Source organism: Pseudophryne corroboree, chromosome 1, assembly GCF_028390025.1.
Source record: "Pseudophryne corroboree isolate aPseCor3 chromosome 1, aPseCor3.hap2, whole genome shotgun sequence".
Taxonomy (NCBI): Eukaryota; Metazoa; Chordata; class Amphibia; order Anura; family Myobatrachidae; genus Pseudophryne; species Pseudophryne corroboree.
The window spans coordinates 404,193,540-404,220,244 of record NC_086444.1 but is presented as its reverse complement, the minus strand read 5'-3'; positions in this window follow the sequence as shown (position 1 = coordinate 404,220,244).

Here is a 26,705-nt window from a genome sequence, read left to right as displayed (position 1 = left end):
TGTCATCCCGTGAGCGTCTGCGCCGCTCGTGTTCTCCTCGTGGTCACGAGCGTACGCTACGCTAGTAGCGTAGCAAGTTGTGAGCGAGCGTGTCGCATGTGCGTCTCGATCACGGCCGAGCGTATGCTACGCTAAGTGCGTACCCTTACGGTACCCCACACGCCAATTGCGTACTGAGTCTCTTACCCATTTATAGTGAATGTTATTAGATAAATAGTTAGCTTTATCAGATTGCAGACATTTTGCAAAGGAATTGGCTTTGGCCAAATCTATTTTCAGTAATGAACCAAATCCAAACGAGCAGTGACGTCAGACACAAGCGAAGGGCTCTGCAATATATGCTCCTGAATTATATCTGCTCCTGAACAACAAACAACGTCAGAAGCGTCTTACCTGGGCTAAAGAAAAAAGAGAATTTATGCGCATTGCCAAAAGAAAGATGAGAGCAGAGCCGATCCTAGGCATAAGCAAATTAGGCACATTCCCGAGGGCACAAGCAGCTTCTGCTGGTTAAAATGATATGTAGCATGCCTATATTCTGTGTGCGACTGTGACTATTTGCATACAAAATGCTATGTTACAGTGATTTACAGGAATAAATTGTAACATAGTATTTCGTATGCAAATACAGCAGCAGTCACACACAGAATATAGGCGTGCCGCATATCATTTTAATAAGCAGAAGCCGCTTTTGCATCTTAGATACATAGCAATGCAAATAATACCCTTTTTCAGATAAAAAAGGTGCCCAAAGTTAGCAGAGCTGCCAGTGGACTCACGCCAGGCAACTCCTGCTGCATGGCGTATTGAGGCAAGATATAATGAGACACATCTGTATCCAGGCAGAGGTCACAGTGTTAGCAGTCATGTGAGTGTTGTGTGTGAGTGGGTTAGTTGTGCAATAGTGTTCGGGATATGTGTAAGGGACATTATGTGTGTCATTATGTGTATAAGAGCATTAATAATGTGCGGCATATGTGTAAGGGCACTGTGTGTAAAAGGGCATTAATAATGGTTGGCATAATGTGTAAGGACATTAATAATGTGTGCCATATGTGTACGGGGCATTACTGTGTGAAATTATGTGTATGAATGCATTACTAATGTGTTGCATTATGTGTATAAGGTGCTCAGCATTATGTGTATAAGGTGCTCTACTGTGTGGCATAATGTATAGAAAGGGCACTACTGTGTGGTCTTATGTGAATCAAAAACAATATGGTGTGGTGTAACGTGAATAAGGAGCAATTCAGTGTGATGTAATGTGAATAAGGGGCAGTACTGGGAGGAGTAACGTATATAAGGTAAAGTGGTACTATTGTGTGTTGTAACGTGAATTAGGGACACTATGGCATGATAAAATGCGAATAAAGTTGCAGTACTGTGTGGCGTAATTTGAATTGGGGGTACTATTGTGTGGCCATGCCCCTTCCCAGCAAGAACACACCCCTTTTTTGGGTTGTGCACCGAAAGTGCGCACTGTTCCTATTTAAAATATAGAGGGTAGGAACACCAAAATGAGGACTGATATGGGTGAGGGGTGATGGTGCTGGGAAAGGAGTGCAGGGTCAGAGGCAGAACTAGCTGCGGTGCTAGGGGGCACCAGCCAAAATCTTGCCTTGGGCATCATATTGGTTAAGGCCGGCTCTGGATGAGAGACATGAGACCAAACAATGCAGAAGAGCTGAAGGCCGCTATTGAAGCATTCTGGTCTTCCAGAACACCTCAGCAGTGCCACAGGCTGATAGAATCCATGCCATGCCACATTGAGGCAATAACTCATGCAAAAGGGACCCAAACCAAGTACTGAGTACATATGCATGATTATACTTTTCAGAAGGTCGAAATTTCTGTATTTAAAATCCTTTTTTTATTGATTTTATGTAATATTCTAATATTCTGAAATTTTGGATCTGGGGTTATCTTAAGCTGTAAACCACAATCATCAAAATTATAACAAATAAAGGCTTGAAATATCTCACTTTGCAAGTAATGAGTCTATATAATATATTAGTTTCACCTATTAAGTTGAATTACTGAAATAAATGAACTTTTGCACGATATTCTAATTTTCTGAGTTTCACCTGTAAACAAAAATATGCATAGCTCACGACAAGCCATTGACACACTTTCACGACACACCTTACGTACATGCAAAAGCCCCATTGTAATCCAGTTACAACTCTTACAACTCTGCATGGCTCGAGTCATAAATGCAAACACTCGGCTCCGGAACATCTGTGATACAAAAAGATCAATGCACAAAAATGGACTAGTGTTGATCTCCATTATCAGACTAGGGTCCTTATTCAGTATGGATTGCATCAGCGATGCGGTCGCATACTGACAAGTTTATGCCCAGTGCGCACGCGCAGGAGTTGTACTGCACGTGCGAACGCAGTGAGAGAGCCTCTGTCTGTTTTATAGGCAGAGGTGTTCGCAGTGCGGTCCGGGGAGGTTACGTAGCGTTCCAGGGGGTGGAGAGTCGACATTGGGGGGCGTGGCTTCGGAAACGGCCAGGCTGCGGGCTTCACTTATTTAGCGATGCAATCTCAATTGAATTGCCCTGTGCTGGACGGCCCTCAGCATGCAACTAATAGCAGTTGCAGTTTTGCTATATTAGCAAAACTGCGACTGAAGCTGAATAAGCGCCAAGGACAGAAAATAGTTGGAGAGCTTTTTTACTGAGCATTTTGGACATTTGTCCAAAACACTGCTGTCAGCATGCTTAAAGCTGCTCTAGCAATTAAAGTGCTTGTGTGACATTTTCTCCATTTTAATCACAGTAATGAATGATTTCAGTTTTGAGCTGTCCTAAACATAAAGTGAAAGCCAATATTCAGCCGGAGGTTGAACTGCAAATGTAGCCTGGCCAACCATAATCCTAATCTTAGCTGTAGACAATCATATTCCAGGATTATATACCCAAAAGTATTTACCAAATTGGATGCAAAGATAACATTGCAGTAAGTGAGGACTAAATGTATCAATAGTTCCCTTTCATTAAATGGTTAGTTTGTAACAGTTCAGATATAAGATGACAGTCTACACATTTCTTGTTTTTGTTCCTAACACAGACAAGAATGATGATACGAATGCTGGCAGAGCAGCACACCCCTTTGCATGGCAATTAGAGAAGACAGGAAAGGCAGTGACTGTCTATTACACTGACTTATGATTAGACTTCATTGCTTACTCTTTGACTTAGCATTGCTATTAGTCAGTATCAAGTGTGCACACCTAATTGAATTGGGCACACACGGTATGAAAGGATGCTTGAAAATGTAACAGGAACTCCACACTGCCTCACATGGGAAAAGCTGCTATTTCTGATCTTTTTTCCATTAATATAATACAAAATATTTATGTTACCTAAGACATATAGGGGCCTATTTACTAAACCTTGGATGGAGATAAAGTCGCTGTAGATAAAGTATCAGCCAGTCGGCTCCTAGCTGCCCATACTTGCCGACTTTCTGGCTGCTCTCTCCGGGAGAGAGCAGCCAGGTCGGCTCAGCAGGGGAGCGGGCAGTGATGGGGCGTGCAGAGGGGGGCTGGCCAGAGGCGTGATGGGGCGTGGTGGAGGCAGAAAGGGGCGTGGCTTCAGGATCGCGTCACGCAAACCACGCCCCCCGCTGTGTAATGCCGCTATTACCGGCATTTTACAGCAGGGGGCGTGGCTATGATGACGCGATTCAACAAGAATCGCGTCATCGCCTGCCCGGACCGCCCACTTTACTCGCTAAGTGGGCGGCCGGGCAGTGGGGAACCCCTGCAATCGGGAGACTTGCCTGTTCTTCCGGGGGGCCGGGAGGGTCACCCAATTTTCGGGAGCCTCCCGGCCATTCCGGGAGAGTAGGCAAGTCTGTAGCTGCCATGTCACAAGCTGTGTTTGAAAAAGGACGGTTAGGAGCCGATTGGCTGGTACTTTATCTCCATCGACTTTATCTCCATCCAAGGCTTAGTAAATAGACCCCTTAGTTCCACATGAGATACAAAATGGGCACAAAACTTTGACAACAAAAGGGATCAAAACATGGAGCAAATATCAGCTACGAGCATAGGCAAACGCAGAGGGGTTTCCAGTTGTGCAGAGACCACCCCTCCTCTTCGCCAGAAGCTCAAATTATGACCACAATAGCTACAGTATATAAAAGAATTGCTAGAGCTGCTTCCATATCATGCAGTGTAAGGGACAAAGCGGAGCTGCTGCCCAGTGTTACAGCTTCTTATACCTAGTTTGCTGTGTGTGTGGATCTGAGTGCTCAATCAGTGCACTGGACCAGAGAGTAGCTGCCAGGAAGAAGAGACAGGCGCCTTACCATCAAGTAGAAGACTGAGGGCCTTACTCAGGTTTGTTAGAAAAACAAAAAAGCACTAATGGGCAAAATATTAACCCATGGCCGGCCTCCTAGAGTTTCAGGTATTTCGTATTCCCTCTGGCACTTCAATCTTCCACTCCACTACAGCTAACGTTTGGGAAGCAGAGCTTATGCCATCATTTACACTTTCAGTATTCACATGGACATGGATACCCAGTTGAAGTAAAGTCAGCCATATGGATATATATATATGGATACAACCACATCATGAGGCTCCAGCTGGGGCTATGTTGTAGATGAGACCAGCACTCCAAGTATAATCAAATGTTTTTATGCCATTTTATAACACATCACAAACGGGTTCTCTGTGCAAATTCAGCAATTTGTAAACATGACTTTTGTAGTATCAAGTATCTCACACGTCCTGTGTATACTGGGGATATGCATCCTACCCAGCCGAATCTCCCATAACCCACAAAATATTCAAAACCGTGCTCACCTGTCCCCTCTTTCTTAATCATCCCCGCCAGCTGGAGTTGAAAGGCGTGCTCGCCCGGCCGCACGGACACCGCGGCGCCCAGCTGTGACGTCATCCGGCTCAGTCCCATGCTTCTGGCGGGCCACTCCCAGCGTTTCCTCCGTCGCCTAGGTAACGGGGATACCACCTCCCCGCGTCACATGATCGTGACGCGAGTCCAGCACCCCCCACCCTGTCATCAAACAGAAGTAGGCTAATTGGTCCACTCCCGCAAGGGATCCGCCTGTCATGACGTCTTTCACTGATCTCCTCGTCTCCCAGCAACCGGGCCGCATCGCCTCCCCACACCTGCAGCAGGGAATCAAAAGAATATAGTGTATCTACATATGAAAGACCTAATCTATCATTAAAATGTGCACCCCCCAAGAGACTGTCTATCTGTAACGTATAAAGGGTATTAATAAATAATTCAACCATATTATGCATTATAGTCAGAATTGCATAAAACCCTATATTCCAAGCATGTGTGTGACTGGACACCGATCCATCAGCACTCTTGTTAAATAACCAATACTAAATGTATACGTCCTATTATGCCGATCTTCTCCTTAGTCACACACATTACCCCATAAGTCTAGGATTTTCCTCCCCGACATACTCCCCTCATACTGTCATGCATAGACAATGTCCCCGAACATAGAAACAAACTAATATACAGCTTATTTCATGTGGAGAAAGTATCCGCTCAAGGACTACAGCTAACTAGAACAGCAAACCTGATCCATAACCAAGCACTTTCTGTTATTTACAAAAAACAGGAAAGAATTAATTCCTCATTTAACCCCCGTGGGGCCATAGCGTTCAATTGGTATATCCACCGGCTCTCTTGCTTCAATAAATGCTTGTTCCGATCACCGCCTCTCCTGAGCGGTGGTATATGGTCCAATGGCTTGAACTTAAAGTCCTTTAATTTGTGACCACAGTTCACGAAGTGTCTGGCTACCGGCGGTGTGTTAGTTTCCACTAGTTGTAGAGCTTTTTTAATTGAAGAACGATGCATGGAAATTCGTTCCTTTAGCATTCGAATCGTTTTGCCCACGTAGATCTTTTTACATGGACATACAATGATGTATGTCACATAACGGGTTTCACATGTCATCCTGTGTCTCAACACATATTTGTCCCCTGACACCGGGTGTGTAAATTCGCTCCCCGTCAGCATGAAGGTGCAATTTGCACAACTGCCACATTTGAAGGCTCCCTTTTGCAAACTGAGCCAATTGCTGTTGGACACCATTCCTGGACTGACGTCAGAGTGTGAGATACGTTCCTTCAGATTCCTGCTCCTCTTATAGCTGAAGAGGGGTGTATTGGCACATAATCTGCTTAAAGAAGGGTCAGTCTGGACTATATGCCAATGCTTGAGTATCGATTTTTTGACCAAACCCGATGTGATGGCATAGGTGCTTGTGAATACCAGCCGCTCAGCTTCTCCTTGTTTGATCTTTGGGATCAAAAGATCCTCCCGTTTCAGTCTCAAACATCTGGTCACAGCATCTTTTAACTCCATCGGATTATAACCACGGTCAATAAACTTCTGCCCCATGTTAGCTAGAGCCTCCGGCAGTTTGGTATGGTCTGACGTTATGCGTGTCACCCTTAACAACTGTGAATAGGGAAGTCCCTTTTTCAAAGGTTGCGGATGGAAACTGGATGCCAGGAGAAGTGTGTTTTTGTCGGTAGGTTTCCTGAAAATGTTTGTAGTAAAACATCCTTTATCAATCCCTACCATAACATCAAGAAACTCCATATTCATCCTGCTATAGCGATAAGTGAATCTAATGGATCCAGGCCTGCTGTTCAATTTGTCTACAAATTCTATGAGTGCTTTCTCACCACCAGTCCACAGCATAAAGAGATCATTAATAAATCTAACATAAAAAATTATGAATTTTGAAAAAAACAGGTCATTCATAATATTTTCTTGTTCATAATTATACATAAATAAATTGGCGTACGACGGAGCCATGTTCGACCCCATCGCCGTCCCGTATAGCTGTAAGTAAAAAGAATTATTAAACAAAAAGTAATTTTTATGCAAGATAACTTCAATCAATAATAATAGAAAATCAACTGGTGGACCTACGTACTGTGGATTGGTGGTGATGGCTCTCCTCACTGACTCAATGCCCTCAGTGTGATCAATACTAGTGTATAAACTAGACACATCTAGAGTCACCAGGAGACAGTCACGAGGTGGCTGGCCAAAATCTTTCAACTTGTTAATAAAATCTGTTGTGTCCCTAACAAAATAGGGAGTATGTTGTACCACCGGTTGTAGGTGGTAATCCACATATTGTGACAGGGGTTGTCCTAACGAACCTCTAGAGGAGATAATTGGTCTACCCGGAGGATCCACCAAACTCTTGTGCACCTTCGGCAAGATGTACAAGAGTGGGATCCTCGGGTAATCCTGAATGAGAAACTTCTCAGTCTGTTCATCTATCCATGCATTGCTGAGTCCTAAATGGATAATGGAATCTATTTATCTCTTGAAATTCAATGTGGGATCAAATAATAGTTGTTTGTAGCAGGATGTATCCGACAACTGCCTCATGACTTCACTAATATAATTATTTTTATTGAGTATCACAATGCCACCGCCTTTATCGGCGGGGCGTATAACAATATCGGCGTTGTTGTTCAGCGTTTTTATTGCTGCTGCTTCTTCTTTCTTTAAGTTAGAGTATTTGATTCTATTCTTTCGTAAAATTGGTAGTGTATCCATCCTCACCAACCGCATGAATGTTTCAATTGATGCGTTTGATGAGGGAGGATCAAACGTGCTAGAGACTCTAAAAGGGGTGTGCTTTGATTCAACTGTAGCCCGTTTACTGAAAAATTCTTTGAGACGTAACTGTCTGTGGAATCTATATAGCTCAACCTCAAAGTCAAAAGGTTTCTGACGATGAGTTTGAACAAATGATAAACCCTTCGTTAGCACGCTAGCCTCAGACTCAATCAGATTATAAAATGATAGATTAAACAATGCTATTTGCGGGTTGACTTGTTTTTCTCCCTTTGGTTTCTTGTGCCTGACACCCCCTCTCCTGCAGGGTTTTCCAGATCTCTGTCTGGTGGCACCCTGCTGCGAGTGGTGGCTTTTCCCCCTAAAAAATACTGTCTAGATTTACCAGAATTATCTGAATCACTCTGAGAAGTGTTTGACTCAATGTCCGTAAATTGTCTGGGTTGTCGTTTTCTAAACGTATGACCTGTTTGCCACTGGCGCCTATTGGTCTGTGGAATCAACCAAGGGTATACACGGAAATCCCTATAATCCTCTTTCACCTTTTTATGTTTACCCTTTTTGAACACTAATAATTCTGTTTTAAATGTGGATACACTTTCATCTAGTCTAGATAGCCAATCAGTGCTGCTATCAGCCTTGATGATATCTAATCCTGCTGTCTCACAAGAGCGAATATCTTTCTCCACAACTTTAATGTCGGCATTCACCTGCTGGATGACCAAGAGCATTAAATCAAAGCTGCATTGATTTAAAATAAGACACCACTGTCTACAGAACTCTTTACAATTACGTCCCAGGGTAGGTTGATTTTTAATCCTAAACCCCCTGGGAATTAAATTTTCTTTATGGTACTGCGATAGTGTCAGTCCATGCAGCTCAAGTTCTACAAGTCTCTTCCGTAATCTTAAAAGATCGGCGTGTATTTCCTGTGGACTATCTAGATCAAAAGCTAGTTGTTCAGTGTTAGAAAAAAGTATTTTTGATACATCTTTATCTAAAAATCTCTTGGTCCCAGTGAGATCGCCGGCATTAAATTCCATAGTCTTATGAAGATACACTAAAAGGCACACAAAAACATACAATATATCAAAGAATCATCTAAAAGGTGCATATATTATACACCTATTGAACCTACAAACAACACATAATTAAAACCGTGGTGCAGTCCAAATCCAGTTCATGGCAATTTATCTAATAGACAGCGTGGGCCGCACAACACTATAAGACTCCAAAAAGGGGTGCTCGGTCAAAGACTTTTCAATATGGATACAACCACATCATGAGGCTCCAGCTGGGGCTATGTTGTAGATGAGACCAGCACTCCAAGTATAATCAAACGTTTTTATGCCATTTTATAACACATCACAAACGGGTTCTCTGTGCAAATTCAGCAATTTGTAAACATGACTTTTGTAGTATCAAGTATCTCACACGTCCTGTGTATACTGGGGATATGCATCCTACCCAGCCGAATCTCCCATAACCCACAAAATATTCAAAACCGTGCTCACCTGTCCCCTCTTTCTTAATCATCCCCGCCAGCTGGAGTTGAAAGGCGTGCTCGCCCGGCCGCACGGACACCGCGGCGCCCAGCTGTGACGTCATCCGGCTCGGTCCCATGCTTCTGGCGGGCCACTCCCAGCGTTTCCTCCGTCGCCTAGGTAACGGGGATACCACCTCCCCGCGTCACATGATCGTGACGCGGGGCACAGCAGCTGGTAAACAACAAACCTGGAACTACACGTCAAACGATATCTAATTTGGTAAGTTTTACCAGTGTGTGGATGCTGAAAGGTGCTACCTGAAATCAAATATTGACAGGTCGTACAGGTACACTTGTAACAACCTTTTCTTCCCCCAGATACCAAAGATTGTTGTCCTGGGTCATAGACATCTGATTTGACTAATATGTCCTGTAAATTTCTAGGGCGTTTATAACATGGCATAAGTTTGGTATGTGTCAATGGCAAATCAGGATCCGATTGGATCAAGTGCCAATGTTTTTTGACTGACCCTCTAATAGAATTACTGACCGAGTGAAAACTATTCACCCAAGGTAACACACTATCCTTGTCTTTACTTTTTTGTTGATGTAATAACTGTTGGTGATCTAATGCCATGGCCTTGTTTTTAGCCTGATTTAACAACAAAGGATCATAACCTCGCTCCAGAAATTTTTGGGACATGTTTTCGATGTGTTTAACGGCTAACTCCGGATCAGAAGTGATCCGTTTGGCCTGCAGAAATTGAGAATAGGGTAGCCCCCGTTTCAGAGGCAATGGATGACTACTTGTGAAATGAAGAAAATTATTACGGTCAGTAGGCTTGGAATACAGTGATGTAATAATTCTACCCTTATCTATAGACAACTGTACATCCAAGAATTGGATAGTGCTAGACTCAATGGAATATGTGAATTTAATGGGGTGCTCTTTGATGTTATGGCCATCAATGATGGCCATCAAAGATTCTTTAGAGCCCTGCCAGATGACCAGCAGGTCATCTATATACCGGCAAAAAAAAAAAGATCTTATTAGATATTTCCACACTATCAAAGAATATTTCCTCCTCTATCCCAAACATATAGATGTTGGAGTACGACGGGGCCACACTGGACCCCATCGCACACCCACGGCGCTGTAGGTAATATTTTCCGTCATACATGATGGAAAATATTACCTACAGCGCCGTGGGTGTGCGATATTTTCCGTCATACAAAGCAAGAAGGACTGAAGTCCATTTATTTCTGAGATCAGCATGAGTGCCGCACCATGGAATGGTTATATATATATATATATATATATCTCTAAAATGAAGTTGAGAAGGGGTGCTTCATAGTGCTATATACTTTTATTCATAAACCTTGGTTTCACACATCAGATAACATTCTTAGCACCTGCTACCTCCTGGATCGTGTCACTCCATGTCGTGAGCTGCAATGTCCCGGCGTGCTGAGGTCTCTCCACGGTGCGTGGTGCATGGTCCTGATGCTAGAACTGACGGATAGTGGAGCCGATGGCGGTGATTATTTAAATCAAGCCAAGTGGTATTCTAAGTCCACTCAGAGGAACTTAGAGTTATAAGCAAAATCTGCTAAGAATGTTATCTGATGTGTGAAACCAAGTTTTATGAATAAAAGCATATTGCACTATGAAGCACCCCATCTCATCTTTCTTTTTAGATACTTTCAACCCGTGGGATTCCGGGATACCTTTATCAGAGGGAGCTGCAGTCTTTAATTTCAGATCTTGGTGATTTTAAAGTCAGCTACAGAGCAGGTGCTCTGGTCCTTGGGTAGTCTTCAGGTTGCCAGCGGTCGGGCTCCCGGCGACCACCATACCGGCGCTGGAATCCCGACTGCCAGCATACCGACATCTTTTCTCCCTCTTGGGGGTCCACGACCCCCCTGGAGGGAGAATAAATAGCGTGGCGCGCGTAGCGAGCCCACAAGGGGCTCATTTGCGCTCGTCCAGCTGTCGGTATGCCGGCGGTCGGGATTCCGGCGCCGGTATGCTGGTCGCTGGGATCCCGACCACCGGCATACCATACTACATCCCTGGTCCTTAACTATTGGATTACCGTGAGCGCACCTGCATGCTACTTCATATAGATATATATATAGAGAGAGAGAGAGAGACTGAATTGATACTTATCACCATACATCGCATCGGTCCGATGTGATATATAGCTGTGATAAGTAGCAGTTCAAGATAAGTAGCAGTATACTCACCCTTCCAGCGAAGCGGTGCGGTATCCCGGGCTCCGGTGGTGCTGTCTCCTCCAGTGGTGCCCCTCAGCGGTGTTGAAGTCACCATCCATGGAGGCTGCAGAGGCTGATGGGAGGTCAGGGGGATGGAGCCAGCACGGGTGCCTGACAGAGCAGGGAAGCATTGAGCTTTCCCGCAGTTACTGCACCACAGTTCAGGTTGCACCATCCCGAGATGGCAAACCTGAACTCCCTGGAGAAGCGGAAAGCTGAGCTAAAGTATGGTGATGCGATTCAGCCATGGAGCAGGGGGACCGCTGGAGAAGTCAGGAACTTCTCCATGATAACCCACTTTGTGAATAGCCCAAAGCAGAGAAAAGCCCTGTTTACCGCAAAACAGGGCTTTTCTCTGCTTTATGAATAGACCCAATAGTGAGGCAGATGTGATAGCCCCTAACCTTGTGCTTTGTTTTGTAGTATTATTAGCCACAGTGCGACCCCAGCTCCAGGCAGTTTATGACTATCACAGATGGGAGGCTGAACTCACCTCTGGTCTCTACCTGACAGTCCCTGTATGTACAGCAGAGCGTTGCATATTTGAAGAGGTGGGAGGTATCAGTTTCATGTGACAATTACTGTTTTGCACAGAGTGCCTCTCAAGTTGTTTCTGCCTCTTAACACCTCTTCTAGGCTGCAGAGGTGTTTCCCAAAAGCAGAGATTAAGGGGATCATTCCGACCTGATTGCACACTAGCTAATTTTTGCAGCGCTGCGATCAGGTCAAAACTCGGCCAAACTGCGCATGCGTATGCACCGCAATGCACAGGCGCGTCGTACGGGTACAAAGCGGATCGGTGCTGGGCGATGGATTTAACAAAGAATCCATTTGCACAGCCGATCGCAAGGAGATTGACAGGAAGAGGGCGTTTATGGGTGTCAACTGACCGTTTTCAGGGAGTGGTTGGAAAAACGCAGGCGTGTCCAAGTGTTTGCAGGGTGGGTGTCTGGCATCAATTCTGGGACCAGACAGACTGAAGTGTTAGCAGCAGCTGAGTAAGTTCTGACCTACTCAGAAACTGCACAAACAATTTTTGTACCGCTCGGCTGCACAAGCATTCGCACACTTGCAAAGCGAAAATACACTCCCCCATAGGCGGCGACTATCTGATCACAGCGCTGCAAAAAATAGCTAGCAAGCGATCAACTCAGAATGACCCCCTAAGTGTGCACCTCAAAGTGCTTTGGCCTGGCCATCCAGATACCCCAGTGAGTATGTATCATAAATTACCTCCAATATTCTTTTGCAAATTTGTGTATGGTAATTAACCAATGCATTTATTTGATTGTTATTGGTAGATATTAGCATATTTCAGTAATATTTACCTTTAAAGAAGGGCTTTTAAAGCATTACACAGTCACAAATAATTATTATGTAATTTATCATCTACTTATGTGCTTTCCTTATAAGATAAAATTATTTTCTATATGTATTACTAGGCCTGGGATCCTGGATTTCTCAAGGAATATATAGACTCTATACATCATTTAGCAGTGGCGTGCGGTGAGGTTAGTGGCTGGTGAGGCACTACAGCCATAATGCCCGCCGAATCCTGCCGATGACCCCTACCGCCACCGAGCCAATGCCCGCTACTGCCCGTGAGCCGATGCCCGCTGCCACCGCCAATGGCTTATAAACTTGCCCACAATCAACTGACCCAGCCCTCCGCCACTAATTTGCATCTCAGTCCGATGCCGCCAATGCCCGCTGCCTGCCTGCTCATCATACTTGAGATATATTGTACATTTTTATAGAAAAAAATTTTTGTGTTTGGGAAGGGAGTGGGAGGAGAACATGAATGCAATTATGTTGTCCAGGGCTTCCATTAACTTAATGGAGAAGGGGCTGAATGGGTTAAAAAAAAAAAAAAAAAATTGTGTGAGGTCCCCCCTCCTAAGTATAACCAGCCTCGGGCTCTTTGAGCCAGTCCTGGTTGTTTAAATACTGGGGAAAAAATTGGACAGGGGTTCCCCGTATTTAGACAACCAGCACCAGGCTCTTAGTCCGGTCCTGGTTCCAAAAATACGGGGGACAAAAGACGTAGGGGTCCCCCGTATTTTTAAAACCAGCACCGGGCTCCACTAGCCAGGGACATAATGCCACAGCCGGGGGACACATTTATGTAGGTCCCTGCGGCCGTGGCATTACCCCCCCAACTAGTCACCCCAGGCCGGGGTTCCCCGTAGGAGTGGGGACCCCTTAGATGAAGGGGTACCCCCCTCCAAGCACCCAAGGGCCAGGAGTGAAGCCCGAGGCTGTCCCCCCCATCCGTGGGCGGTGGATGGGAGGCTGATAGCCATAAGAGTGTTAAAAAAAGAATATTGTTTTTTGTTGTGGAACTACAAGGCCCAGCAAGCCTCCCCTGCTTGCTGGTACTTGGAGAACCTCAAGTACCAGCATGCAGGGAAATAATGGGCCCGCTGGTACCTGTAGTTCTACAACAACAAAAATACCCAAATAAAAACACAACACACACACCGTGACAGTAAAAATGTATTACATCACACTTACACACTCACACATACTTACCTACATCCCACGCCGGTCACGTCCACTTGTCCAGTAGAATCCAATAGGGCCAATACCTGTAAAAATGAGAGACAGATTACTTACCTACATCCCACGCCGGTCACGTCCACTTGTCCAGTAGAATCCAATAAGGCCGGTACCTGTAAAAAAATTAACATTAAACTTCAATCCACAGGAGGGAGGAAAAAAAGAGAGAGAGAGAGAAGAGAGAGAGAGAGAGAGAGACTCTCTGACTAACCTGCTGCTGGCTGTGAGTGGGAGGAGGTCAGGGGTGAGCCGCAAACCGCTGCTGACAGCGGGAGGGCGGAGGAGGACGGAGCGGATGGAGGAGGATGAAGGGAGAGACGGGGGGAGGACGGGGCGGACGGAGCCAGCCGGAGCCAATGGAGAAGGACGGGGGGAGAACCGTACACCGCTGCTTTCAGCGGGAGGAGGTCGGGGGAGAGCCGCAAACCGCTGCTGACAGCGGGAGGGCGGAGGAGGATGAAGGGAGAGACGGGGGGAGGACGGGGCGGGGGGAGCCAACAGAGAGAGAACCGCACACCGCTGCTGTCAGCGGGAGGAGGTCGGGGGAGAGCCGCAAACCGCGCTGACCGCGGGAGGGCGGTAGAGGACGGGGCGGACGAAGGGAGAGATGGGCCGGACGGAGCTAGCCGAGGAGGACGGGGAGAGCCGCACACACTCACCGCTGGGACCCGCCGCGTCTGGGTGATTGGACAAGCGGATCCAGCACTGGATCCACTGTCCAATCACAGGTGCCTCGCTGCTGACATGGGGGTGGTGTCCCTGTCAGCGAGGCACTTTTTTCAGTCCCGCTTTTACGCTTTTTTTGAATGGGCTTTTAAAGCCCAGTGCTTGGCCCCGCCCCCCGCTCTGTCCCATCTGCATTGTGCTATCAGTGCCTCCCAAACACATATAAGCACATAAAATTATTAGAATTAAATAAAGAACATACTTATGACACAGAATATGTGTCATGTGTATCTTCTTTATATTATTTTAATAATTAATCACAGGGGAGGCACTGCCTCCCCTACCTTCCCTGACTGCACGTCCATGTCATTTAGCTTCCTGCTGTGAGCCTGCATGTCAGCATCCACAGGGGTCCATTTGCCTCTACTGTACTATATTTCCTGGTACACTGAAGTAGGATAAGAACGGTGTAATGTCTGAATATTACTCTATCAGCAGTGGATTGCCAGCTAGGTAAGTACACATAAATAAATATAATTACTTTTTATAGGGGAATCATACGTGGGAGGATGTATTATAAAGACTATGGGGGGGGGGGGGGTAAGGGTATGCAATTAGGTTCACTTTTATTTCACCTATGTGAAAAAATTGGACTTTTCGCTATTTTTAGGGCGAATAGGGATTTGCCCTATTCAACAGCAGGGCCGTTTTTTTGTCTAAGCGACAAAGTCAGCAGGAGCAAAAAACATATGGATCGGGAAAATCCACTTTTTCTCACCTGCGTCAGCAAAAAAGTGTCCTGTTTTCTCCGATTTTGAGGCATTTTTCACCAATGCCATTTCACAAAAAAAGGTAAAAAGGCTTTGGAAAAAATGTTTTAAAAACAGGTGAAAATGGTCCGTAATTAAATAGGCAGGGGGGCAAAATTAATAGCTCCGAGATTACCGGACAAATTGCATACCCCTCTATAATGTCCACACATTTTATTAGTTAGTATGTGACCTTCACATCCAGTTTCTGTATATTATTTTAAGAGTTGTGAGTCCATTATGGACCAGTACTCCACACATCTATGTTTTTCATCTGAGCAACATATAATTAGGTTCCTTCCATAGGCGTGCGCACAGGGGGTGCCTGGTGCGCACAGGCACACCCTAATACCCGGCACCCCCCACACTCCACACCTGCAACACGCTGCTCATTTACTATGCCAGCCACAGCGCAGGCATTACAGAGTCACACCGACTCATGTTATGCCAGCACACTGCGCTGCCCGCTGCCACTGCCCAAGAGTCTTAAGCAACGCGGTCGCTGCAATGTTCGGGTCCCGGCCGGGAGGGGGGGGGGAGGAGCTGAGAATGCGAGTCAATAATGCTGCCTGTGTGGGACTAGCCGGCCGGAGGGGGAGGAGGGGCCGCTATCTCAGCTCCTCCTCCCATACTCCATAATGCTGCCTGTGTGGGAGTCCCCGGCTGGAGGGGGGAGGAGGGGCTGATCTCTCAGCTCCTCCCCTTTCATACTTCTCCACGTGCCCTGATGTCCCCAGCTCCAAAACGTCCATTGGAACGAAGCAAAGGCGCTGGCCATCGTGAGCAGCACTTGTTTGTCCTGGTAGGAAAAACACAATCCTATATTTGTTCAAGTGCTGCTTAGCATCTCTCCATCTGCTCCCTCTTTCTCTATCCCCCTCTCCATCTCCCACTTCCCTGTATCTTTTTCTCTGCCCCCCTCTCTCTCCGTCTCCTCCCTTCTCTCCATCTCTAGCCCTCTTTCTCTGTTTCCCCCTCTGTGTGTGTGTCTCTCTCTCTCTCCATCTCTGCCCTCTCTCTCTCTGTATCTCCCTCTACGCCCCTCTCTCTCCATCTCATGTCTCTCTCTCTCCCTCACTCTCCTATTCCCTAATATAATTCCTCTTCTATGCCTCTCTCTCTCTCTCTGTCTCCCCCTCTCTGTCTGTCTCTCTCTCCATCTCTGCCCCTCTCTCTCTCTCTGTCTTCCCCGCTCTCTCTCCATCTACACCTCTCTCTCTCCTTCCCTCCATCTCCCCCCTCTCTCTCTGTCTACCCCCCTCTCTCTCTCTCTCTGTCTACCCCCTCTCTCCATCTACTCCTTTCTGTGTCTCTCTCTCTGTCTCTGCTTCTCTCTCTCTGCCTCCCTCTTTCTCTTTCTCCACTGCTCTCTCTCCCCCTCCATCTCGTGTGTGTGTGTGTGTGTGTGTGTGTGTGTGTGTGTGTGTGTGTGTGTGTCTCTCTGTCTCCCCTCTCTGTCTCTCTCTCTCTATCTCTGCCCCCTCGCTCCATCTCCACCTCTCTCACTCTCTGTCTACGCCCCTCTCTCCCTCTGTGTCTTTCTCTCTGTTCCCCTACACCTTTCTTCTTTCCTCTTCACCACTCTCTTTCCTTCACTCCGTCTTCCCGTCTCTCGCTGTCTACCCTCTCTCTCTCTGTCTACTCTCTCTCTCTCTCTCTGTCTCCCCCTCTCTCTCCATCTCCCCCGCTCTGTGATTCTCTTTCCATCTCTAATTCTCTCTCTCTCTGCCCCTCACCTCCTGTGTGTGTCTCTCTCTTTGTTGCATTGCACCTCTCTTCCTTCCGCTTCACCACCCTCTCTCTTCCCCCATATCCCCCTCCCTCCCCCACTCTCCTATTCCCTAATATCATTTCTCTTCTATCCTTTCTCTCTGACTCCCCCTATGTCTCTATCTCCATCTCTGCCCCTCTCTCTCTGTCTTCCCCTCTTTCTCTCCATCTCCACCCCTCTCTCTCTCTCTCTCTCTGTCTCCGCCCCCTCTCTCTCTCTCTCTCTCTCCCTCTGTGTCTCTCTCTCTCTGTTCCCCTGCACCTTTCTTCCTTCTTCTTCACCACTCTCTCTCTCCTTCGCTCCATCTCCCCCTGTATCTCGCTGTCTTCCCATCTCTCTCTCTCTCTCTGTCTAGCCGCCCTCTCTCTCTCTATCTACCACCTCTCTCTCCATCTCCCCTTCTCTGTCTCACTCTCTCCATCTCTGCTTCTCTCTCTCTGCCACCCTCTCTCTCCATCTTAGCTCCTCTCTCTCCCTCCAACTCCCAATAGGCGGTGTTAGTCACTCCCAATAGGTGATTCTAGACATGCCCCTCCAATCATGCACCCCTAATAAAATGTGCTGCGCACGCCTATGGTTCCTACCACTATTATCTAAGGATGTCACAAAGAGAGAGATATTTCACAAAGAGAGAGATATGTCATAAAGAGAGAGATATTTCCAGAACCGTTAATGTAAATACACATGAAGTCGTCTTGTTGCAGTAAATGGACGTTTGGTCAAAATGAACCCCATGTTTATTTCAGACATTGCATATAAAGTGTAAGCTTGCGAGCAGGGCCCTCTTACATCGGTGTCTGCCTGTTATTACCCAGTCTTGTTTTATTACTGTCTTTCTTCCCAATTGTAAAGCGCAACAGAATATGCTGCACTACATAATAAATAAAAAAAATAAAAAATTGCATAACAATGTTACTGTGATTAATATAGATATATTATAGATATATTAATATAGATATATTCCTACAGTTTGGTTTCTACTATAAATAGCCAACCCAGCAGAATGGTATCTTTTCATACATGTAATGAATTAAGTCAGGGGTGGCCAACCAGTCAGAGGCAAAGAGCCAGAAAAGATCCATAGACAAGGGCAAGAGCCACTATCATGCGCGCGCCCCTGTGCACACACCTTTCGGTATGACGTTTGTAGGAGTGTGACCTTGTATCATAACCCCTTTTCTCTGACGTCCTAGTGGATACTGGGTACTCCGTAAGGACCATGGGGAATAGACGGGCTCCGCAGGAGACTGGGCACTTCTTTAAAGAAAAGATTAGGTACTACATCTGGTGTGCACTGGCTCCTCCCTCTATGCCCCTCCTTCAGACCTCAGTTAGAATCTGTGCCCGGCCTGAGCTGGATGCACTTAGTGGGCTCTCCTGAGTTCACTAAAAAGAAAAGTATTTGTTAGGTTTTTTATTTTCAGTGAGATCTGCTGGCAACAGACTCACTGCTACGTGGGACTTAGGGGAGAGAAGCAAACCTACCTGCTTGCAGCTAGCTTGTGCTTCTAGGCTACTGGACACCATTAGCTCCAGAGGGATCGAACACAGGGCCCGTCCTCGATCGTCCGTTCCCGGAGCCGCGCCGCCGTCCCCCTTGCAGAGCCAGAAGACGGAAGAAACCGGAGGAAATCGGCGGCTGAAGACTTCGGTCTTCAATAAGGTAGCGCACAGCACTGCAGCTGTGCGCCATTGCTCCCACAGCACACCACACGCTCCGGTCACTGGTGGGTGCAGGGCGCTGTGGGGGGCGCCCTGGGCTGCAATTAATATACCTTTTGGCAATAAAAAGCACGATATACAGTGTTTAACACTGTATATGTGCAGAAACCCCCGCCATTAACGTTATAAAAAGCGGGAGAAGCCCGCCGTTGAAGGGTCGGGGCTATCTCCCTCAGCACAGCCAGCGCCATTTTCTCTTCACAGCTCCGCTGGAAGGACGCTCCCCAGGCTCTCGCCTGCAGTATACACTACAGAAAGGGTAAAAAAGAGAGGGGGGGCACATAAATTTAGGCGCAAATTGTGATATAAGCAGCTATAGGGGGAAAATTCACTTTGTGTATAGTGTATATCCCTCTGTTATATAGCGCTCTGGTGTGTGCTGGCATACTCTCTCTCTGTCTCCCCAAAGGACTTTGTGGGGTCCTGTCCTCAGTCAGAGCATTCCCTGTGTGTGTGTGTGTGTGCGGTGTGTCGGTACGGCTGTGTCGACATGTTTGATGAGGACGCTTACGTGGAGGCGGAGCAGGTGCCGATAAGTGTGATGTCGCCCCCTGCGGGGCCGACACCTGAGTGGATGGATATGTGGAAGGTATTAACTGACAGTGTCAACTCCTGCATAAAAGGTTCGATGACGCAGCTTTGGGACAGCCGGCATCTCAGCCCGCGCCTGCCCAGGCATCTCAGTGGCCGTCAGGGGCTCAAAAACGCCCGCTACCTCAGATGGCAGACACAGATGTCAACACGGAGTCTGACTCCAGTGTCGACGAGGATGAGACAAATATACAATCCACTAGGGCCATCTGATGCATGATTACGGCAATGAAAAATGTGTTGCACATTTCTGACATTAACCCGGTTACCACAAAAAAGGGTATTATGTTTGGGGAGAAAAAGCAGCCAGTGACTTTTCCCCCATCTGATGAGTTAAATGAATTGTGTGAAGAAGCGTGGGGTTCCCCAGATAAGAAACTAGTAATTTCTAAGCGGTTACTAATGGCGTACCCTTTCCCGCCAACGGATAGGTTACGCTGGGAGACATCCCCTAAGGTGGACAAGGCGCTCACACGCTTATCAAAAAAGGTGGCACTGCCTTCTCAGGATACGGCCGCCTTAAAGGAGCCTGCAGATAGAAAGCAGGAGGCTATCCTGAAGTCTGTGTATACACACTCAGGTACTATACTGAGACCTGTTATTGCTTCAGCATGGATGTGTAGTGCTGCAGCAGCGTGGTCTGATTCCCTGTCTGATAACATTGATTCCCTTGACAGGGACACTATATTGCTAACCATAGAGCATATTAAAGACGTAGTATTATATATGAGAGATGCACAGAGGGACATTTGCCGGCTGGCATCTAGAATTAATGCAATGTCCATTTCTGCCAGGAGAGTATTATGGACTCGGCAGTGGACAGGTGATGCTGATTCTAAAAGGCACATGGAAATTTTGCCTTTTAAGGGTGAGGAATTGTTTGGGGACGGTCTTTCGGACCTCGTATCCACAGCAATAGCTGGGAAGTCGACTTTTTTACCTCAGGTTCCCTCACAGCCTAAGAAAGCACCGTATTATCAAGTACAGTCCTTTCGGCCTCAGAAAGGCAAGCGGGTTAGAGGCGCGTCCTTTCTGCCCAGAGGCAGGGGTAGAGGGAAAAAGCTGCACCATACAGCCAGTTCCCAAGAACAAAAATCCTCCCCTGCTTCCACTAAGTCCACCGCATGACGCTGGGGCTCCACAGGTGGAGCCAGGTGCGGTGGGGGCCCATCTCCGGAGCTTCAGCGACCAGTGGGTTCACTCACAGGTGGATCTCTGGGTTCTACAAGTGGTATCTCAGGGATACAAGCTGGAGTTCGAGACGTCTCCCCCTCGCCGTTACCTCAAATCAGCCTTGCCAGCTACTCCCCAGGACAGGGAGGTAGTACTGGCGGCAATTCACAAGCTGTACCTCCAGCAGGTGATAATCAAAGTTCCCCTCCTTCAACAGGGACGGGGTTACTATTCCACAATGTTTGTGGTACCGAAACCAGACGGTTCGGTGAGACCCATTCTAAATTTGAAATCCTTGAACACTTATATAAGGAAGTTCAAGTTCAAAATGGAATCGCTCAGGGCGGTTATTGCAAGCCTGGAAGAGGGGGATTACATGGTATCACTGGACATCAAGGATGCTTACCTACATGTCCCCATTTACCCACCTCACCAGGTGTACCTCCGTTTTGTGGTACAGGACTGCCATTACCAATTCCAGACGTTGCCGTTTGGTCTGTCCACGGCACCGAGGGTATTTACCAAAGTAATGGCCGAAATGATGATACTCCTTCGGAAGAAGGGTGTTATAATTATCCCGTACTTGGACGATCTCCTTATAAAGGCGAGGTCCAGGGAGCAGTTGTTGGTCGGAGTAGCACTATCTCAGGAAGTGCTACAACAGCACGGCTGGATTCTGAATATCCCAAAGTCGCAGCTGGTTCCTACGACGCATCTGCTGTTCCTGGGTATGATTCTGGACACAGAACAGAAGAAGGTGTTTCTCCCAGAGGAGAAGGCCAAGGAGTTGTCATCTCTGGTCAGAGACCTCCTAAAACCAAAACAGGTGTCGGTGCATCACTGCACGCGAGTCCTGGGAAAGATGGTAGCTTCTTACGAGGCAATTCCATTCGGCAGGTTCCATGCAAGGGTCTTTCAGTGGGATCTGTTAGACAAGTGGTCCGGATCGCATCTTCAGATGCATCGGCTGATCACCCTGTCCCCGAGGGCCAGGGTGTCTCTGCTGTGGTGGCTGCAGAGTGCTCATCTTCTCGAAGGCCGCAGATTCGGCATACAGGACTGGGTCCTGGTGACCACGGATGCAAGCCTCTGAGGTTGGGTGGCAGTCACTCGGAAGAAACTTCCAAGGACAATGGTCGAGTCAGGAGGCTTCCCTACACATAAATATTCTGGAACTAAGGGCCATTTACAATGCCCTAAGTCAGGCAAAACCCCTGCTTCAAAACCAGCCGGTGCTGATTCAGTCAGACAACATCACGGCGGTCGCCCATGTAAACCGACAGGGCAGCACAAGAAGCAGGATGGCGATGGCAGAAGCCACAAGGATTCTCCGATGGGCGGAAAATCACGTGATAGCACTGTCAGCGGTGTTCATTCCGGAAGTGGACAACTGGGAGGCGGACTTCCTCAGCAGACACGACCTCCAGCCGGGAGAGTGGGGACTTCATCCAGAAGTCTTCCAGCTGATTGTAAATCGTTGGGAAAGGCCACAGGTGGACATGATGGCGTCCCGCCTCAACAAAAAGCTAAAAAGATATTGCACCAGGTCAAGGGACCCTCAGGCGATAGCTGTGGACGCTCTAGTGACACCGTGGGTGTACCAGTCGGTTTATGTGTTCCCTCCTCTTCCTCTCATACCAAAGGTACTGAGGATAATAAGAAAGAGAGGAGTAAGAACTATACTCATCGTTCCGGATTGGCCAAGAAGGACTTGGTACCCGGAACTACAAGAAATGATCTCAGAGGACCCTTGGCCTCTGCCTCTCAGACAGGACCTGCTACAGCAGGGGCCCTGTCTGTTCCAAGACTTACCGCGGCTACGTTTGACGGCATGGCGGTTGAACGCCGGATCCTGATGGAAAAGGGCATTCCGGTTGAAGTCATTCCTACGCTGATAAAAGCTAGGAAGGATGTGACAGCAAAACATTATCACCGCATATGGCGAAAATATGTTGCTTGGTGTGAGGCTATGAAGGCCCCAACAGAAGAATTTCAGCTGGGTCGATTTCTGCACTTCCTACAGTCAGGAGTGACTATGGGCCTAAAATTGGGATCCATTAAAGTCCAGATTTCGGCCCTGTCTATTTTCTTTCAAAAAGAACTGGCTTCACTGCCTGAAGTTTAGTTAAGGGAGTGCTGCATATTCAGCCTCCTTTTGTGCCTCCAGTGGCACCTTGGGATCTCAACGTTGTGTTGGATTTCCTAAAATCACATTGGTTTGAGCCACTTCAGACCGTGGAGTTGAAATATCTCACGTGGAAAGTGGTCATGCTTTTGGCCTTGGCTTCGGCTAGGCGTGTGTCAGAATTGGCGGCTTTGTCATGTAAAAGCCCCTATCTGATCTTCCATATGGACAGGGCAGAATTGAGGACTCGTCCCCAATTTCTCCCTAAGGTGGTATCAGCGTTTCATTTGAACCAACCTATTGTGCTGCCTGCTGCTACTCGGGACTTGGAGGCTTCCAAGTTGCTAGATGTAGTCCGGGCCCTGAAAATCTATGTTTCCAGGACGGCTAGAGTCAGAAAAACTGACTCGCTGTTTATCCTGCATGCACCCAACAAGCTGGGTGCTCCTGCTTCTAAGCAGACTATTGCTCGCTGGATCTGTAGCACGATTCAACTTGCACATTCAGCGGCTGGACTGCCGCATCCTAAATCAGTCAAAGCCCATTCCACGAGGAAGGTGGGCTCTTCTTGGGCGGCTGCCCGAGGGGTCTCGGCTTTACAACTTTGCCGAGCTGCTACCTGGTCGGGATCAAACACGTTTGCAAAATTCTACAAGTTTGATACCCTGGCTGAGGAGGACCTTGAGTTTGCTCATTCGGTGCTGCAGAGTCATCCGCACTCTCCCGCCCGTTTGGGAGCTTTGGTATAATCCCCATGGTCCTTACGGAGTATCCAGCATCCACTAGGACGTCAGAGAAAATAAGATTTTACTCACCGGTAAATCTATTTCTCGTAGTCCGTAGTGGATGCTGGGAGCCCGTCCCAAGTGCGGAATTCTGCAATACTTGTATATAGTTATTGCTTAACTATAGGGTTTTTTGTTCTGAGCCATCAGTTTAATGAGGCTCAGTTGTTGTTCATACTGTCAACTGGGTATAGTTATCACGAGTTGTACGGTGTAATTGGTGTGGCTGGTATGAGTCTTACCCTGGATTCCAAATCCTTTCCTTCTAATGTCAGCTCTTCCGGGCACAGTTTCCCTAACTGAGGTCTGGAGGAGGGGCATAGAGGGAGGAGCCAGTGCACACCAGATGTAGTACCTAATCTTTTCTTTAAAGAAGTGCCCAGTCTCCTGCGGAGCCCGTCTATTACCCATGGTCCTTACGGAGTACCCAGCATCCACTACGGACTACGAGAAATAGATTTACCGGTGAGTAAAATCTTATTTTAGTCATGTTGTACAGTGCCACATACATATAAAAATGCCAAAAAATGGGTGCCACCACAGTGCCAGATACACATGCCCCCACAGTGCCAGATACATATATGCCCCACAGTGCAAGATACATATATTCCCCACAGTGCCAAATACATGTATGCCCCCACAGTACCAAATACATGTATGCCCCCACAGTGTCAAATACATATGCCCCACAGTGCCAAATACACATGACCCCACAGTGCCAGATACATATATGCCCCCAATGCCAGATACACATGCCCACACAGTGCCAGATATGCCCCCAGTGCCAGATACACATGTCCCCACAGTGCCAGATATGCCCCCAGTGCGGATACACATGCCCCCACTTTGCCAGATATGCCCCCGGTGCAGATATACATGCCCCCACAGTGCCTCCCACAGTGGCAGATATGCCCCCAGTGCAGATACACATGCCTCCACAGTGCCAGATATGCCCCCAGTGCCAGATATGCCCCAACAGTGCCATATATACCCCCAGTGCAGATACACATGCCCCCACAGTGACAGATATGCCCCCAGTGCAGATACACATGCCCCACAGTTCCTCTCACATTGCCAGATATGCCCCCAGTGCTGTATACACATGTCCCCACAGTGCCTCCCACAGTGTCAGATATGCCCCCAGTGCTGATACACATGTCCCCACAGTGCCTCACTCCCCCCCCCCCCTGCTGCTGTGAGGGGAAGTAGAGGGCAGCGTGCGCCTCTCCTACCCCTCAGTCTCCGGCGGCGGTGTCTATCTTCAATTCGGCGCCGACCCATGAGCCAATCAGAGCTCACGGTCCAGCAGCCAATCAGGAGCCTTAGCTGCCGGTACACGAGCTCTGATTGGCTCATGGGCTGGTGCCGAATTGAAGATAGACACCGCCACTGGAGACCTGTCTGTGCGCCGGGCTGTGAGTGCGCTGTGTCGTGCAGCGGTGGCCGGGAGCGGATCGAGACGCATGCGGAGGATGAAAGAGCCGCATGCGGCTCAAGAGCCGCGGGTTGGCCACCACTGAATTAGGTTGTGCCATAGCAGCCCATGACCAGTCAGTCTGCTCCACCTAACATTTGAGTGACTGCTATGTCTGTTAAACAGTGTGTGGGATCGCTAGCAGGGGCAGAGATAGAGTGACAGTAGTTATAGTGTTGGCTTGGCTCACCAAGAGCATGCACTCTATGGTTGAATAAAAATCTCCCTATCCTAGAATATACACAATGGGCCTAATTCATGTTTGTACACAATGGCTGATTATCACGCAACTGAGAGATTATCGGCAGACCGCACATGTGCTGCGATCACAATGCACATGCGCGAAGGTGCCGCTGGGATCTCGCTCGCAATGAGGATTTCATGGATTGACAGGAAGTGACTGTTTGGAGTCTCAACTGCTGTGTCCAGTCTGCATAGCCAGAGACCAACTTTTAGCCCCATGTTACTGATTTTTATGCACAGGTTGCAAATTTGCACACAATTGCGTATGAGTTTGCAATGGCTCAGGTTGCCATCTCTTTTCATTACTGGGCGCAATTACATTCGCGTACAAACATGAATCAGCGCCCAGTTTTATGAACTTAGGTGGTTTGTGTTTAGGATAAAAGAAAAAATATACACCTGAATTTTTTGCCATACCCTTATTTACTAAAAACAGCATTTCCCCAAACGCCATCTACAAAAGACATCTATTTAAGGTAACACTGATTTATTTAACATAATTTAAGGTTTCAAGTGGCAGGCCTCTATGAAATAATGTATGCCAGTCAAATTGGCCTCCAAGATTGCAATATATTGGGAGAAAAATTACAGCTATTTCATTTACGTTGTACTCAGTGGAGGATTATACCTAGAGGCTGCAGGGCTACAGCCCCCCTCCCCCACTAAAACTTTGCCACCACCAGTGAGCCTCCCAATAACTGCAGTGGCTTTACACTGGAAGCACTACAGTATTTCCTAATCGCATGCTGGAAAGGCCGTCTGGGCTGTGACTGGCAAATAATGCTTCCACTCCCTTGGCATCCTGCTAGCTCTAATACCTTCTAGGGGCTGCAGCCTATGCAGTCCTTAAAACCCGGTGGAGAGCTGAGAAGGGGGTGAACAAGTTTCATTGCCAGCCGTAGTGCGCTTGTAGGGACTGTAGCTGATGCAGCACCTAGAAGACAGAGGTTTATGCATATGCAAAAGACCTGTTTATTGGCCCTCATTCCGAGTTGATCGGTCGCAAGGCGAATTTAGCAGAGTTACACACGCTAAGCCGCCGCCTACTGGGAGTGTATCTTAGCATCTTAAAATTGCGACCGATGTATTCGCAATATTGCGCTCACAAACTACTTAGCAGTTTTAGAGTAGCTCCAGACTTACTCTGCCTGTGCGATCAGTTCAGTGCTTGTCGTTCCTGGTTTGACGTCACAAACACACCCAGCGTTCGCCCAACCACTCCCCCGTTTCTCCGGCCACTCCTGCGTTTTTTCCGGAAACGGTAGCGTTTTCAGCCACACTCCCATAAAACGGCCTGTTTCCGCCCAGTAACACCCATTTCCTGTCAATCACATTACGATCGCCGGAGCGATGAAAAAGCCGTGAGTAAAAATACTATCTTCATAGCAAAGATACTTGGCGCAGTCGCAGTGCGA